The following is a 17649-nucleotide window of genomic DNA, read 5'->3' as shown; positions in this document are numbered from 1 at the left end:
TGGTGCACCCTTTGTGGACTGTGTGTACAGCCTTGTTGTAATTAAGTCTTTATTGTTGTTGGTATCACTGGGAAGAATTGACCTCCAGGCCAGTTGGCTGTAAGGATCAGCTGTGTCTATGCTGGGAGAAGTTTGGTGCTGTAGACAGCCTTATAGGATTAGACTTGCCAAATTGCAATAGCCTCTGTGCTCAGCTTGGATGGGGTGGAGTCTCAGTCTTGGCTTCCCGTCAGCCTTGCCCTTGCGCGCACGTGCGTGCCTTCAGACCTCTGCCTTCCCGGCTCCCGAGTCTCCGCCCGAGAGTCCAGACTCCCCCCACAAGAGCGTGGATCCCCAGGGGCTCGCCTGGAACTGGAGTTCACTGCAGTCAGAACTGGGGCTCAGTGTATTCAGGAGCCTCTGACTCCCTTCCATTAGGGAAAGCCTGTGGCAACCTCTGCAGCCTTTGTGCGCACTGGCGCGCGCGCGCTTTCAGTCCTCCGCCTTCCCCGGCTCCCGAGTCTCCGCCCGAGAGTCCAGACTCCCCCCATAAGAGCATGGGTCCCCAGGGCCTCGCCCGTAACTGGGGTTCAGTGCAGTCAGAACTGGGCTTCAGTGTGGTCGGGGGCTTCTTTCCCCCTTCTGCCAGAGAAAGTCAGCCAGGCTCTCAGCCGCCCTTCCTCTCTGCGCGCACAAAGACCTTTTGTCGTACCTCCAATTCTCTGTGAGCTTTGCTCTTTCCTTCTAGTTGTAGAATTTTCACTCAGCCAGCTTTTCTGTGGTTCTGGATGGTGTCCGTTCTGTCTTTTAGTTGTAGTTTTGAAATTGTTGTGCGAGGCAGCAGTTTAGGTGTTTACCTATGCCGCCATCTTGGTTTCTCCTAATCCCCTTTATTTCTATCCATCTAGAATTTGAATCCTAAAGGGCAGGAATCACATTATGTTCACTAATTTATCTCCAGGGTTTTATGCAGAGCCAGGCAAGTTATAAGAGCACAGTTGAAAGTCTTTAACTGGTGGACAAAGAACCCCAGATTCTTAGTTCTCTGCTTTCCCCTCCTCCTCCCTGTCTTTCCTTCCTTCCATCCCTCACCTTTCACCCCACTCCAGCTCTGTGCTCAGGCTCCCGGTTCCCATATCAGAAGTGTGTGGTACTGTGATACTCTCCCAAGGCAACATAGGAGATTGGGTTTCCCATTTGGAGCACACCATCAATGCTAACTAAATCACATAATAGTGTGTCTCTCTGCTCCCCATGGCTCCAGGTCAATGTCCTGGGTGAAGCAAGAATCCCTGTGCATAACAATCATTAATCCGGATGTTAGCATTTGGTGGACCTGGGAGTTAGTGGTGACTGAGAAATGCCAGGCAGAATGCTGCTTCTGTGTGTGGCTTCAGAGAAGCCTCCTGCTTTAGTGATTAGCAGATCAGATTTGTCTCTGTTCTTGGACCCTGACCATCTCCCCCAAATTTGCAGCATGAAAACAGTGTCCACTTGGCCATCTTTCATTATTTCACAATTTGCTTCTAAATTTAGTCCTGTCCCAAAGAGATCTGAATTGTCCTTTAAAATTGGCCATCCATGTTCTTTTTTATATTGGAACACACACATTGTCAGTGTAAGGCTATAGACAATTCCTGGGGGTTGTTTTCTCTTTCTTTCTTTCTTTCTTTCTTTCTTTCTTTCTTTCTTTCTTTCTTTCTTTCTTTCTTTCTTTCTTCTTTCTTTCTTTCTTTCTTTTTTTTTTTTTTTAACTGATGGAGAAATAACCCATTGTCTGTTTTGGCAGCTAATGTATGGATAACTATAACAAGACTGGAATGTTTCAACCAAGAAGAACTTGGCTTTGACTTGTACTAATAAATGTTAATATGCTAGTTGCTTTTTATCCATTGTGGTGTTACATCAATTTCTATTTAACACTGAACCACATTGTTGTTTTCCAAATACGCTCAGTCTGTAGCCTTATTGTCTGGCTCACAACGTTCTCTCTGCCGAGATGCACCTTGTTTTCTACTTTTCTCTTTTCCAACTAAGAGCCTCTCCTTTGTCACAGCTCTTTCTGAGCATGGCCAATTTCTATGCATCTTTGACACTCAAATGCCACCTCCTCTGATTGCTACAACTAGAACGAAGTGCTCCCTGTTCCCTGCTCAGAGCTCAGCTTTTATCAGGCTGCATGTAGCTCATTGTTTCCTTGTCGATCACCCTTTTGTGTGATCTTCTTGAAAAGGGGCCCATGTATTGCTCATTTCTTCCCAAATTACAAGCTGGGGACTGAGGAACAGTAGGTAATACTTCTTAAGAATGTCCTTTGTATCAAACATTTTGGCACACAGAGAGGCCAAAAGTTAGACTATTGTTATCTTGATTGTAGCATCTTGGTGGTAACCAATTTGCCCAAAGCCTTACACTGTGAGAGGTGGACTAAGGATTTGAATCCAGTCGGTCTGGTTTCTGACTCCAGGCTCTTCATCATCATTGCTTTTCCAGAGAAGGTGGTAAACTGGGTCTCAACTGACATAGAGAAAGAAAGATCCCAAGTGACTGAGGGGCAAAATCTACTTACAGAAACTTGAGGGTGGATTCTGTCACAATTCTCCCTGAATAGCTACTATATGTTTACAGAAAGTATGCAGAACCAGAGCACACACAGGTCCCTGGATCTCCACGGCCTCCACATGGTTAGAGCTCTAATTATAGACATCCATTCACTTCTCCCCCATTTCTGTGTCCTAATGTATATTTTCACATGTATATGCACCCCCAACCAACTTATTAACCCCTTCCACTCAAAACATCTTGCATTTTTCATAAATCTTAGCAGACCTCTTGCACATAGAAGACATTCACTAGAGGAATAATTGTTTTTATGGATGTTGTTTATAAATTTTTCTCGAATGATAGCACTCATTCATAAAAATGTATAGATCGTAAGTTTGCAGCTCAACACACTTTTGCAAGGAGAAAATACCCACTTAACCACCACCCAGGAAGCTTCCCTCATTATGTCTCCCAGAAATCACTACCTCAAACATAGTCACTATTCTGATTTTCATCATCAAAGATTTGCTTTGCCTCTTTTTGAACTTTATACAAATGGTATCATTGAATATGTACTTTCAGTATGTGGCTTCTCTCATTCAATATTTTATTTGTAACATCCATCCATGTGGAACTGGGTAGTTTATTTGGATGGTTGCATAGCCTTCCATTGCATCAGTGTACCACAATTTATTTATTCCACTGTTGATAGACAAACAGGTTGTTTACAGTTTGGAGATATTTCAAGTGATGCTATTATGAGCAAGATATTTTGGGTGGTGGGGAAGGATGCATGTATGTGTGCATTTCTGCTGTATATACATTTAGGAGTAGAACTGCTGGTTCACTGGGTAAGAAAAATTCAGCCTCATTAGATATTACCAAGCAGTTTTCCAAGTAGTTGCACAAATCTACAGTCCCACAAAAGTGTATGAGAATTCCTGTTGCTTCATCTCATTGTCAACGTTTTGCAATCATTTTTGTTCCATTTTAGCAATTCTGATAGATTTGTAATGGTATTTCATTGTGATTTAAATTTGCACCCCACAATTGATTTTTGTATAGTGTCCTTGTATCCAGTCAAGTTACTGAGTTCACTTACTGATCCTTATAGTTTGTCTGTAGCTTCTTTTTGCTTCTACGTACACAACCATATCATCTTAAAATAATGGCAGTGTTACTTCTTCCTTTCAGTACCATATGCCCTTTATTTATTCTTCTTGCTAGAACCCCCAGTGCAGTGTTGAAAGGAGGTGGTGATAGCTGACATCCTTGTCTCATTCCCAATTGCAGAAGGAAAGCTTTCAGTATTTCACCATGAAGTACGATATGCACTGTGGGCTTTTTTGTAGGTAGTTTTGTTGAGATTAAGGAAGTTTCATTTCACTCCTAGTTTCCAATAGTTTGTTTTAAATCATGAACAGGTGTTAATTTTTCTCAAATTGCTTTCTACATCTATGAGATAATCATAAGAGTTCTCTCCCAGTTTTTCCCGTTTTGTTAATGTGGGAATTGCACTGAGTTATTTTTGAATATTAACTAACCTTGCATTCTTGGAAAAAACACATTTATGCATGATGCATTACCTTTTCTTATGCATAGCTGGAGATACTATTATTTTATTAAGCATTTTTGCATATATGTTCATGGGAAAGGTTGGCCATAATTTTTCTTTCTTGTAATAATCTTCTCAGGTTTTGATATCAGCTTTATGCTGACTTCTGTTTCCATTTTGCTCTCTTTTTCTTCTTGATTAACTTTTTAGCTATACATTCTTTTACTGTTATTTAGTGGTTACCACAGAGATTACAAAATCCATCCTTGATTTATTATCATATTACCTTTCCCAAGTAATGTTAGAATCTGCATTTCATTTACCCCCTTATTTTGTATTATTATTGTCATAGTAATATGACAATATTTATATTATGTATAAGTATAGTTACATACATAATATATGCAATATCTATATATTATTACTGTGTACATTGTATATATAATGTACTGTATATATGATGTTATAGACATATTGTATAATATATACATGTAATGTATATTATATATGTATAAATAATATATGTATTTATAAATGTTATAAATAAAATATTTATATTATATATAAAATATATATTATATATATTTTACATGTAACTTAACTCCACAAGACATTATTAGTGTTGATTTTACTGTCAATATTCATTTTTTTTCCTAAATTTCTACTTTCTCTGATGTTTTTTCTGCATTATATCTTTGTTTCTACCTGTAATAATTTTCTCCTTCTTCCTGAAAATTATCTTTTAATGCAGGTCTATTAGTGATCAATACTTTCAATGTTTGTTTTTCTGAAAAATCTTTTATTTCATCTTCATTATCAAAGGATGTGTTCATTGTGTATGGACATCTAGACTGGCAGTTTATTTCTGTTAGTTCTTTAAAGGTAGTGCCCCATTGTTCTCTAGCTCCTGCATTTTTCTAAGGAAAATTCAACTGTCAGTCTCATTCTTACTTCTTTGAAGGTGATGTGTCTTTTCTTTTCTAGTTCCTTTAAAATTTTCTCTTTAGCTTAGTTTTACATCAATTTCACACTGATGAGCCTAGCTGTAATTTTATTAGATTAATCCTGGGTTGTGATTTGTAGTGCTTTATGAAACTGTTTGCTACCTTTTAGAAGTTTTGGAATATTCTCAGCTATTATCACTTCTAATATATATTCTGTCCACTCTATCATCCCCTTCTGGGACTCAATTACAGATGTGTCAGACCTTTTTGAAGCCCACCATATTTTGCTAGTGCTCTTTTCTGCACTTCCCATCTCTTTTGCTCTCTGGGATTCAGCCTAGATATTTTATACTTCCTCATCTTCAGTTAATCAATCTTCTTTATTGTAGCCAATCTACTGTGAAACCTATCTATTGAGTTCTTAGTTTCAGTTATTGTAATTTTTTAGTTCCAGAAGTTGTATTTGATGCTTTTAAAAAAGTATATTATAGTTATTTGGTGAAAATCTATATTTAAAAAACCATATTAATCATAGTTATTTAAAAAATTCTGTGTCTAGATAGCTCCAATACCTGGATCCTGTATGAATTTGTTTCTATGTGTTTTTTATTCTCTTGGTTCTCTTTTTTTATATGCCTGGTGATTTTTGATCGAATGCCAGGCATTGTACATACAAAATGTGGTAACTCAAGTGTTAACTTCTTGAAATGGTCCTATACTCTCTGATAGGCAGCTAGAGTTGGGCAGATTCTTTTAATCTAATTGTACACAGCACTGATCTAAGGCTGGGTTGCAGGTCTGCTAGGGCTCCCTTCACCTCCTATTCATCCTTGTTCTCAGGATATAATAATAATCCTATATAATAAAATAATAATATGCAAATTAACCATCCCTCCGCTACACCCACAAGCCATGCCCACCAGCCAATCAGGAGCGAGTATGCAAATTAACCCAACCAAGATGGCTATGGCCACAGAGAGCAGGAGGGAGGCTTGGGTTTCCCTGGCGATGGAGGAAGCCAAGCTTTCCGTACACCCTGACCGGCCCAGGCCTGCACTCCAGGCTACAAAGTTTCAATTATAGAAGATAAATAAATCCCAATAGAAATGGCTGCCACCATGGAGCGAGCAGAAGGCTAGGCTCCACTCCAGGCTACAAAGTTTCAATTGTAGAAGATAAATAAACCCCAGATACCAGGGCCTCCGCTTGAGTTGCTGGGGGGGCGTGGCCAGCCTGCAAACCACCACAGGCCCCTTGCCCAGGCTGCCCCATGCCCTAAGGGAACCCCACCCTGATCCGGGACACCCTTCAGGGCAAACCAGCTGGCCCCCACCCGTGCACCAGGCCTCTATCCTATCTAATAAAAGAGTAATATGCAGATTGACCATCACTCCAACACACAAGATGGCTGCCCCCATGTGGACACAAGATGGCCACCACAAGATGGCCAGCAGGGGAGGGCAGTTGGGAGGGACCAGGCCTGCAAGGGAGGGCAGTTGGGGGTGATCAAGCCTGCAGGGGAGGGCAGTTAGGGGTGACCAGGCCTGCAGGGGAGGGCAGTTGGGGGGGGACCCAGGCCTGCAAGGGAGGGCAGTTGTGGGCGATCAGGCTGGCAGGGGAGCAGTTAGGCATCAATTAGGCTGGCAGGGGAGTGGTTAGGGGGTGATCAGGCTGGCAGGCAGAAGCGGTTAGGGACAATCAGGAAGGCAAGCAGGCGAGCAGTTGGGAGCCAGCAGTCCTGGATTGTGAGAGGGATGTCCAACTGCCCGTTTAGGCCCGATCCCACTAGGACAGTTGGACATCCCTCATGGGGTCCCAGATTGGAGAGGGTGCAGGCTGGGCTGAGGGACAACCCCTCCCCCCCCCCCCCCGTGCACAAATTTCATGCACCAGGCCTCTAGTAATAATAATAATAATAATAATAATAATAATAATAATAAATAAGCTTGGGATGCTTACTCTGCCTCCCACTTCTTGGGTTGTCCTTAAATTGTATTTTTAAAAATCTCATCAGCATAATAGAGTGTTGAAAATGGACGTATTTTCACCAGTTTTCTGCTGGACTTTTAAGCTTCTTGCTCTGATAAGCTTGAGTATTTGTCCCCTTCTGTTAAGTTTCTTGGTCACTCTAGTACTGCTTACTGGGCAACTCCAACCCCTATTTTTTTTCTCCCTCCCCTGTAAGATTTCCAAAGTTTCTAATGGCTTCTTTATCTCTTAGCCATTGCCCACTGTGCAGTTTCTTAGATTCTAACTGATCATAAAGAAAAGACTCAACAAATGTCCTGAGGTCAGCTCGCCTCCCTACAGTTCCCTTCTCTCTAGACTCTTGCACTCTCAAATCCTGGTTACCTTGGCAGCTCTCCAGCACCTTCAAGTAAATGTTTTAGTATTTTATCTGATTTCCTAGTTAGTTTTGGAACTATTACCATCATGATCTAAAGCAGATGTCAGTAGATTTATGTCTTTTAAAAAGCTTATAACTAGCATATGAATTATACTTTCACTGTGGGCATTAAAACATCTTTTGGTAAAAAAGATGCTAAGACAGTTGTAAAGGGAGGTGGAAAATGGACTTTCAGAATGGATTTATGAGGTGCATGTTATATTTAATCCAAAGCAGAGAAGATAACAGAGTTTTGAGTAGACAAACAGTGCTGGTGTTCTATCCTTTGACCATGGAATCTATAAATGCCTTTAAAATATATATTTTAGAGGAAAATAGGTGGGTCTGGAGCAAGGAGTAGATTAAAGTATATTTAGCATAAACTCATACATTCATAGATAGGCTCATAGGGAAATGATGAGCAAAAATTCTGATATAAGCCATTGACCTTGGAATACATTCAATAGTTATAAGTTGCCAAGAGTAATAATTTTTCTAAGTATTACATAGTGTTATACCTCTTCTCACATGCTGAAAAATATGTTTTAAATAATGCCTCTCCTTGGAGAGTAGTTATTTTTGCAAAAGACATGGGTTAGGAAGGTTAGATTATCTCCAGTTTTGAACCCAGGATGGCCTAGTGGGAAAACTCATCCAGTGGTTATTTTCTGCTTCAGGGAAGTACTGACCATGCTTTGTACTGTGTAATGGAATGAGGAGTTAATGAGATGCATTATGTGGGTTTTCTTTCATTCACTAACATATTAAAAAGCACGCTGTCTTCTGCAGATCTTCCATCAAAGGTTGTATTATAAGCCATGGGACAGATATCTGGAGATAAGGATACCTTGAACAGTTCACTTAGATTCCCACTTACTTTCTTTGTCTCTCCCCCGCCCCACCCCCATGGAAAAAGGAAGGCCAAGAAATCAAAATTCTGAGTGGCGAAGTGATCTTTATTTTTAAGAAAAAGTTTGAAGACCAACAGTTGAACTCAGGAGGAGTCAAACCACTGGTTCAGAATTGGAGGACCTGAACAAATCCCACCAGACTCCCTGTGACCAGGGGCACTTCTGGTGAAGTTGGGCAATGAGGGTGATGTCTGGGGAGGTGAGCCTTCTGGAAATGAAACCTCTAGGGATCTGGGACATTCTTTTTGATGCCATTAGAGTTATGGGTGAGGGAAGGGTTTATATGTCCTTTGATTTATTTCTAAACTTTGGACAGTAAGCACTTGCTGGCATTTAGAAAAACAGAAGGCCCTAGAAGATGGAAAAGCCCCCTTCATGAAAGTCTTTTTAAAAAAAAGAATAAGAATATCCTAGAGGATATTCCAAACATTCCTTGTTCTGCATCTCTGCCCTCTGTCGAAGGTCATCTTCCCACAAAATGCTCCTTTTCCAGCTCCACTTCTTTGAATCCAACCGGCCTTCAAACCCAGTTCAAACCCCACCTTCTCCAAGAAGCCATCCCAGATGCAGAATTGTGGCTCAGAAAGAGAACGGACTTGGGATGTGGCTCTGGGAATTCTCTCCATAGTACTGGTAGCTGGTGCAGGGATGGGTTGATGCGTTCCTCAAGAGATAAGGTAGAGAGGCCCACCCTTTGAGGGGATTTGCACATTTAGGAGGTAGGAGCAGGACAAGAGAGCTCTGGGGAGACAAGGAGAGTCTCCAACTTAAGGAGAAAATGGGCTCCAGCAGGTTCAACAGCATCAGCAAGTCCTGAGAGGTTTAGAGAAACAGCTATTAGGTTTGGTCAATGTGGGGTCACTCAAGCCTTTCAAAACATTTTTCCTGTATATTTGGGATAAGAGTGAGATACAGAGCAGTACTTTGAAAATTAAAAGATTAAAACTTGCTCTGCCATGTGCTTTTAGAAAGTCATTATCATTATTATTATAGTTATAGAGAATGTTCCCCATCATTTTCTTCTACCCTTGTGATTTCTTTGGTTCAGAGAGGATTCCTCTGCTTCCAAGAGGATTTTGGATAAACACTTCTCTGCTTTCTTACCTCTCTCTCTCATTAATTCCTCTAAAAACATTACATATGGGAGGTTGCATTCTTCAACTGTTTCCTTTTCAATCTAATTGCCACTTTCTCTCATATTGAAAACAAACTCAGTTTTTGTTGCTTAAACAACGTCGTATTTGGTGACTGTCAAGCTTCATTAAAACTGAATATTTTTCCAGGTGGTAAATTATGGACCAATGTAGTAGATTGCATTCAGGGATGGAGTTCAGCCATTTAAGAGGTTCCTTGGGAAGGGAGGTAAAGTTCTATTTATGGGTGTTGTATGAAGATAAGCCTTCTCCAGCTGATTCAGAGAAAACAGCTCCCTCTTTTTCAACACTGGTCCATTAGGATCGAACATGCTTCCAGTTAGCTTTCTCCAGGAAGGGAAAAAAAATAGATCAATAAGATTTATGATTTCTTGAAAAGACGATTCCTTGCTGCCGCATTGCTTCATTTAGGCTCTTTGCTATTAATAGAATTGTGTTCATTGCAATGAGAGACATTAGCCAGGGCTCATTATATCAAGAGGTCTGTAAAAATTGTCTTTGCTATGGCCAGCTGCAAATGTTCATCAACTTCATATTAACTTTGGTGCAGGTTTGACATGCTATGAGTAATAATTTTCTGAGAGCATTCTTTTTTATATTTTATTTTTAAAATGATTTTTAGAGAGAGAGGAAGGGAGAGGGATAGAAAGATAGAAACACTGTTGAGAGAGAGACATTGATATGCTTCCTCCTGCATGCCCCCTACTGATGATCTAGCCCACAACTCAGGCATGTGCCCTGACCAGGAATCAAACTTGTGACCTCTTGGTTTTGGGGTCGACGTTCAACTGCTGAGCTACACCAGCTGGGCTGTGAGGGCATTCATTTATGATGATAATTTAAAAATAATAAGAACAATGACAATACATATCTTTTATTAACTGCTTTCCATGTAGTACTAGGGCCTGTGCTGTGTTCTTTGCATATATACTGCCAGTTAATCTTCAAAGCAATATTGTGAAGGTGGTAGTTTCAACCATTTTCAAATGAGGAATTTGAGGCACAGGCAGGTTAAGCAACTTCCTCAAGGTCACATGAGGGTTGAATTTTGAACCTCAATCTTCCTAACTCTACAGATCAATTTCTCTTAACCAGATTACTCTGCCTTTAATAAAGCCAGTGATTTATGACTCTGCAACATATTAATTCTACAGCATAAATTTCCCATTTAGAAGCAGTTTGTTTTTGAAAAGTCACAAATATGATTCATTTAATATGCATGCTTAAGTATTCTATTAAGTAATCTAACTCAGATTTTTCCATAGTTTAATGTGTCAGATAAAATTACTCAAAACATCTATTTTCAGAAAACTTTTCATGCTGTTTTTTATAACCACATCATTAAATCTAAAGATTTACTCCACTTATAAATTAGGTTATTAATAATGTTGCCTATAGCTTTTAATCTACTTTAGGACATCATAAATATCAGCACTGATACCATCAGTAATACATATTCATCTGTGCTGGTTAATAGATTTGAAAAATGAGCTACAGATGGCTTCATGTTTATGGATGTCCACATACATTTTACAATAGTTAATAAACATCAGTTTTGGGCACTTAGCTATGTGTCTGATAGGTAGATGAGATGTAGAACAGGTTTAGAAATCTATCCCTCAGTTCCCATATATTCCCTTATCCCTGTTCCCTATTGATCAAGTAATGAACAGTGTCACTTAGTTAACTCTGGGCTAAGCATTGTGAGGAACTTTGCTTGAAGGTCAAATGTAGATTAGATACAGCTTCTGACTTTAAGGGTTTTATAGTAGGGTCGGACAGATAAGAATAAGTTGTGAAATAAGTACATAATATGGTCATATGGTAAAGATGACCGGTGTTGGAGGAGTTGAAGTTTCAAGAGATCATGGAGGGCTGAGGAGGTCAGAACAGGGGCTATGGGCTTAGAGGGTGGGCAGGATTTAGAGATGGAGAGGAGTTGATGGTATTCTAGCTGCTCATGGAAAGATTTGGAGGTGAGAGTTAGTGGATGAGAGAGGTGGCTGATGGAATAGAGAGACTGGTCCTACTGTGGCAGACACCATTCAGGATGTGATGGAGAATAAACTTGTCTGGATAATGTGGGACCATAATGCGGAGAATATGTAACAGGTCTTGCCAATATAAAACAGGGTGGCTAGAGTTAAATAAAAAGTGTTCCCTCCCCCTTAAGTTGATCTTGGGAATGGAGGGGGAAGCATATCATAAAGGCAAATACATTGAAATAAATGTGTTGGGGGGAACTGGTGGGAAATTATAATTGACTCATGTTAGATTTTCTATAAAATTTCTGTAATATCTTTTATTGGAATTATTTACATTTATTAGTAAAAACAGTATAATAATATTAAAATGCTTTTTAAAAAAGAGAAGTCTAAAAAAAAGAATTAAGATAGATGCCTATATTAGCATACAATAAAGACATTAAAACTAAAAAATAAAAAAGGAGAAGTCTGTATTTTTATCTTTTGATGTAAGAGAGGAAAAACTAGTTCTAATGGTGTGTATTTTTTTCCAGTCTGGTTTCATGTAATTGCATTAAGAGGGTAACAGAATTTTGTGTTCTGTTCTTTTCACATAACACACAGTTTTCCATGTTTCCACATAGGTTTATCATTATGATTTTCAATGGACACATAGTATTTCATTGAGTCACTTTCACAGAGTTTGCTAAAGCATTCGAGTATTTTGGACACTTACATTGTCATTATAGGTGACATTGGTATGCGTGTGACACATTTTAAGGCTTCTACTCAATTACTTCCTAAGCACATGTTCCTGGGAGCGGGATTACTGGTTTATAGACTAGGGACATGTTGTAGCACTTTCTGTATATCAGACCACACTCAAAGGTCCATACGATGGAAGATGCCATCAGCAGGAAATGAGGGTGCTATTGTCACCTCAAATTTGGAGCAGGAAAATGCACTATTGTAGATAGTAAAATATCATTTCATTCACTGGAGAACTATGAATTTTGTTTCTTTTACAACACTTACTTTCTAAGTAAGAAGTTTCTAAACCTATTTCTCCTTATTACTTTCCTTATTATTATTTCTAAATAATAAGGAGACTGCAGTGGATCAATAAGAATAGCAATTGATATTTGATGGGGCAAGAAAAAGAAAAATGAGAATGAAAGGAGATAAAATACTAGATAGGTATGGTCAAAGGATGAGAAAAGGAGAAATATGGTCCAACTGTACTATGGTAGTTGAGTAGTGAAGGTGCCTATTGGAACCCGTTGGTTTCTGGAGGCTGTCAGCCCCATCTCTCCCAGGGGCCTGGGAATTTCTGGGAGGATCAGTTCTGAAAATTTCTATTCCACCACCTCAGCTCTGGGTACCACCTAAGGTTCTGTGTGTTTTTTTCAAGACTCATTCCACCAGTGCCTTCTGACTTTCTTCATGCCTTCTGTCTGCAGGTGGTGCTAATGGCCTTCCTCCCTTCTCTCCTGCCCTTGCTTCTGGCCTTTTCTTAGGCAGGTGTTTGGGAGAGGCCCTAACTGTTGACATTGGTCTCTGAGTTTGCTCTCCGATTACCTTAGGTCCCCATGGATCACACCTGTGGAGAGGGAATGTAGAAATGCAGTTTTTTATTTTTATTTTTTGCAATAAAGTTTCAAATAAATTTATTTGTGCAGGACTATAAGTAGGATCTTGACTACATTGACTGAGAAACATTTAGAAAGGGAATGTGTTGGTGTGGCAAGCCTCTCCTAAAACTTCACACATTTTCTAGCCTTATCATATATTTGTCAATGTTTATATTAGCAAAAGTGTAAATTTCAAGAAGTTTTAAAATAATTTAACCAACAAGGAAGAGGTGAAGAAGTATGGCTGTAAGAAATAATTTTTTCTTCCTGAGTGATTTGCTGGTTCTAAGCAGTGAAGACTTTTTTCCTTTTCCTGGAATTCTTTCCCCCCAGATAGTCACATGACTTGCTCTCTCACTTCCTTTAGGTCTTTGTTCAAATATCACTTCCCCAGAGAAGCCTTCTCCAACCACTCTGGCTAAGAGTCTCTCCTCCCTCACATTCTATTCTCATATCTACTTTATTTTCCTTTAGAGCCATAATCTGATACTGCTGTCCATAATTTATTTTTAATCATCTCCCTTACTGGCCAAAAACAAAAGTTCTCAGAGGGCAGAGACTTTGGGTTTTGCTAACCACTATATCCCCAACTGCTAGAACAGTGCCTAAGCATGGTAGGCATTCAAAAATATTTGTGGAATGAATGAATAAATGAATAAAACAAAAGTCTTGGATCTTCTGACTTAAAACAGAAAAAGAATTCTAAAAACAATCGCACTTGGAAAAATAACAGCATTTGGAAAAAATGTTTTAGTTACAATAGAGATGGGGTATGAAATGAAAATGGCTTAGGGGACCACAGCATTCTTGATACTAGAAATTTAAGTACATGTGCAACTGCCAATCTCACTGTCATGTGTGAAGTGTCATGGATTATGGGAGCCTGCATGTGGGAGCATAGCCACATATGTGGGGGCTCTGGTTCCTGGGAGTGAATAATGGGGAGGAGGGTGGTGTTGACTACTCAGAACCTGAGAAGATTCAGGATGCAATTATACTATAGACGTGGGTTGTTAAGATTGGAGTTAGAGAGCATAGGAAGTAGGTATTTCCTGTTCCCTCTCCCTCTAACCTTCCAATACAGTCATGCCATTTCATTCTCTTTTCCAAGAAAGTAGATATTGGAAGTGGAAAGGGGAACAGGGTGACAATCACCCCTTCTTCCACAAGTCAGAGTGATCTCAGCCACCTGAGAGCCTCGTGCAGCACAGGGCCCCAGGTCACAGGTGAGAACATTGCAGAGGTGTAACCAGCATTAGGAATGTGTGTAATTGTCCATGGCTGTTTCTCTCCCTCACTGCTAATGTGACACCCCTTCTCCCACCCTTAACTACTCTGCACCACAGGGCAGCAGGTCTGAATTATGATTCACTATTTTTTTTTTTCTGAAGGTAACTGGCATTTGCTTTAACCATTAGGTATTAGATGATAGGAATTCTGTGAAAGAAATTTCATTTATTCCTGGGACAAAAAATGGGGTCAGATCTTTGGAGAGAGAGAGGTTTTCTCTGTATCTTAGAAATCCTGGATGCCAAATAGAATAGACTGTGTACAGGCATGGGCCTGCTTCACTTGCCAATGATGCCCGCCCTTTCCAATAAAAGTGGCTTTGCAGCTCTTCCCATCAAGAGGTGCAGTCCATTTCTCCTGGGTACAGCAGGAGGACCATATTCCAGCCCAAGCCTAGGTCTCAGGAGACTTTTAAAAGAAAGTAGTCTCCCATGGTTTTGTGCCTGAGATGGAGAGGAGAAGGGCAGATGTGCAAAGAAGAGCACCTTCCTTAGCTTACTATTATCCCTGCTAAGTTCAAATGATGGCAGAAGAGAAGTGTATTGATAAGGAAAAATATTGTTTGTTTTCTATAACATTGTTGGAAATATGGGTTTGGGTCTCCATGTTTGATTGCTATACATCTTACCCCCAAACTTTCACTTGGACTCCTGCCACTGCAACATGAATAAGCTTGGGCTACCTGTCAATAGGTATAGAACATGTGACTCAGTTGACAGTGTCACTTCAGCCATCAGACAATTACCAGATGGGTGGGGAGGCCATCCTAGGCCAGTCAGCCCTCAGATGACCTGCCAGGTTACTTCAGGCACATGGGCAAACTTAGCCAAGTTGGGCAGAGCCTGGCCCAGATTTGCAGACCATGCAGCTGACCCATACATTTATAGGCAAAAACAAATCGTTGTTGTTTTAAGTCTATAAGTTGTGAAGGATTTGTTACATAGTAGTAGATAACTGATATACCTAGACTTAGGGGGAAAATGGTTGGGGTCCAATATTTGGCTGAATTTGGGAGCCCTGCCCCCCTCAGCTAACTAGAGGGAAAAGTGACAGTATAGGTGTTTGTATTGAAATTCTATCTAATAAAGAAGGAATATGCTAATTGACTGTCACACCCTCACAAAGATGGCGGCACCCACAGGCAATAAGGAGGGAATATGCTAATTGAATTCCACACCCACAAGATGGTGGCACCCAGTCCCCTCAGCCCCTCCAGGGCAGCAGGCATGCCGCACAGCCGGGCCCGCCCCCAGGTGAGTCTGGCCACTCCATGCGCCTGCCTCCGGAGTCTCCCAGACCCCTCAGCCCCCCAGCCTCCCAGGGCTGGCCCGAGGCGCAGGCAAGCCTCTAATGGTGGCTGCCCAACCGACGCCCGAGGCGCAGGCAAGCCTCGATGGTGGCTGCCAGCTTCCCAGGGCAGGCCCAAGGTGCAGGCAAGCCACCAATGGTGGCTGCCCAGCCGCCCAGGGCCAGCCTGAGGTGCAGGCAAGCCTTGGATGGTGGCTGCCCAGCCACCCAGGGCTGGCCCGAGGCACAGACAAGCCTTGGATGGTGGCTGCCCAGCCACCCAGGGCCGCCCGAGGCTCAGGTAACCAGGGCCAGCCGAGGCTTGTGCTGCCGGCATTGGCAGCAGCAGAGGTGTGATGGGGGCGTTGCCTTCCCCTGATCTTTGGGTTGCCTCCTGCCCCTGAGGGCTCCCGGACTGTGAGAGGGGCAGGCTGGGCTGAGGGACCCCCCTCCAGTGCATGAATTTTCATGCACCGGGACTCTAGTATTCATATAATCAAAAAGCTGGAGCAGGTGGCCTCCAGACACTGCGATGGAGTTCCTCATGTGGGAGCATGTCTAAGCTCTGGCTTCAGCCATGAAACTAAAGTAACGAGCTCTGGCCCTTTGGACACTGCCTCAATCTTGGATCTACAGAGTTGGAGAGGGCAATGTCCAGGAGGATTTGACCCCTTGATAATTAAACCAGGAGGTATTCTCAAGCTGGGGGTGTTATTTGTATTCCCAACTATGACATGGGAGTCTCCAATTATGGGAATATAATGATATATTGGAATGTTAGTCTTGGCAACTTTTCATCTTAGTGTGAACTCCACCCATGCCCTGCTAAAGGCCCTCCTAATCCCACACAACTCCAGGTCATGAGTGACAGGATGTCAGTGATATTAGAATTAGGAGTGATGGATACAATAAGATGGTGTAATCCTACACTTGGTGCTACACTTGGTGGTAATTGATTGTGAAGTCAGAGGAGGAGAAGTGGAATAAGGAGCTCCTAAACTGCAATCATCAAACTCAGTTTAGATCCACCTTCCACTCTACCATCCCCAGCTCTGCTCTCCACACTAATCTTATTTCTGTTTACAACCTGTGTCAGGAATTTCAGAACTTTTTATGGATAAACACTGGAACTGGGGCTTGAATTTCCATTAGAAATAAAGGCTCAGGACAAAACATGGTACTCTCCCTGTAGTGAAGTGGCTTTCTGGTACAATTCAAAGGAAATTCTGTGTTTGCCCTGGATGATAATTTTAGGAAATTGAAGTGTTAGTCAATGCACCTTTCATGTTCTGTAGAATGAATGTATTAACTATAGTGACTGGCTGATTGCTGGGAGAGAAGAAAGATCATCCCAGGGTTCTGTGTGGCCACTGTGGAGCCATCTGACGATGGTTGTTTACAGCCTTGTTTATTGTTTTTTGGTCATAATGCTGAAGGCTCAGAGCACTTTGCTGTGTGTGTAAAGTGTTCTTAATTGACTTGACAGAGACGACGGAGTACACTTTCAGCTGCTCCCCTCGCTCTTCCTTTCTCTGGAAGCTTTGGTCATATCTTATTTCCTCTGTGGTTTGAGTTTCAGATAAGTGTTTTGGAAATATGTCATGGAAAGAATCACAGTTTCTAATATTTACAATTTAGACTGTAGATTCTTTTAAAATATTAATGTTTTCTTGGTCAGGTTAAGTCATTACATATTTGCCTCTCTGTATTTGCCTTGGTTCTTAGTCAGAAATTTCAAACTCGGCTTCGTAGGATTTGTTTGACTCCAAATATCAAGAGGATAAAGAAAGATTAATGTAACAGGCATACCCTTCCCGGGTTAGGGTGCAAATGGCTCCAACCCCAGACCTTCCCTGAGTGCGTTCTCTGAATAGTCACTTCTAGAAAGAAGTACAGAAATGCTGATGCCCTTTGGGCTCCAGCTGTATCCTTGTTTGGTCAGGGATCTGTGAGTGTCTGGAAGGAGGATGCCTGGTCTTCCTTGTCCTATATTGCTGTGCCTGT

Source organism: Plecotus auritus (assembly GCF_963455305.1).
Source record: "Plecotus auritus genome assembly, chromosome: 5".
Lineage (NCBI taxonomy): Eukaryota > Metazoa > Chordata > Mammalia > Chiroptera > Vespertilionidae > Plecotus > Plecotus auritus.
The sequence above is the reverse complement of the archived record's forward strand: the minus strand, read 5'-3'. Positions refer to the sequence as shown.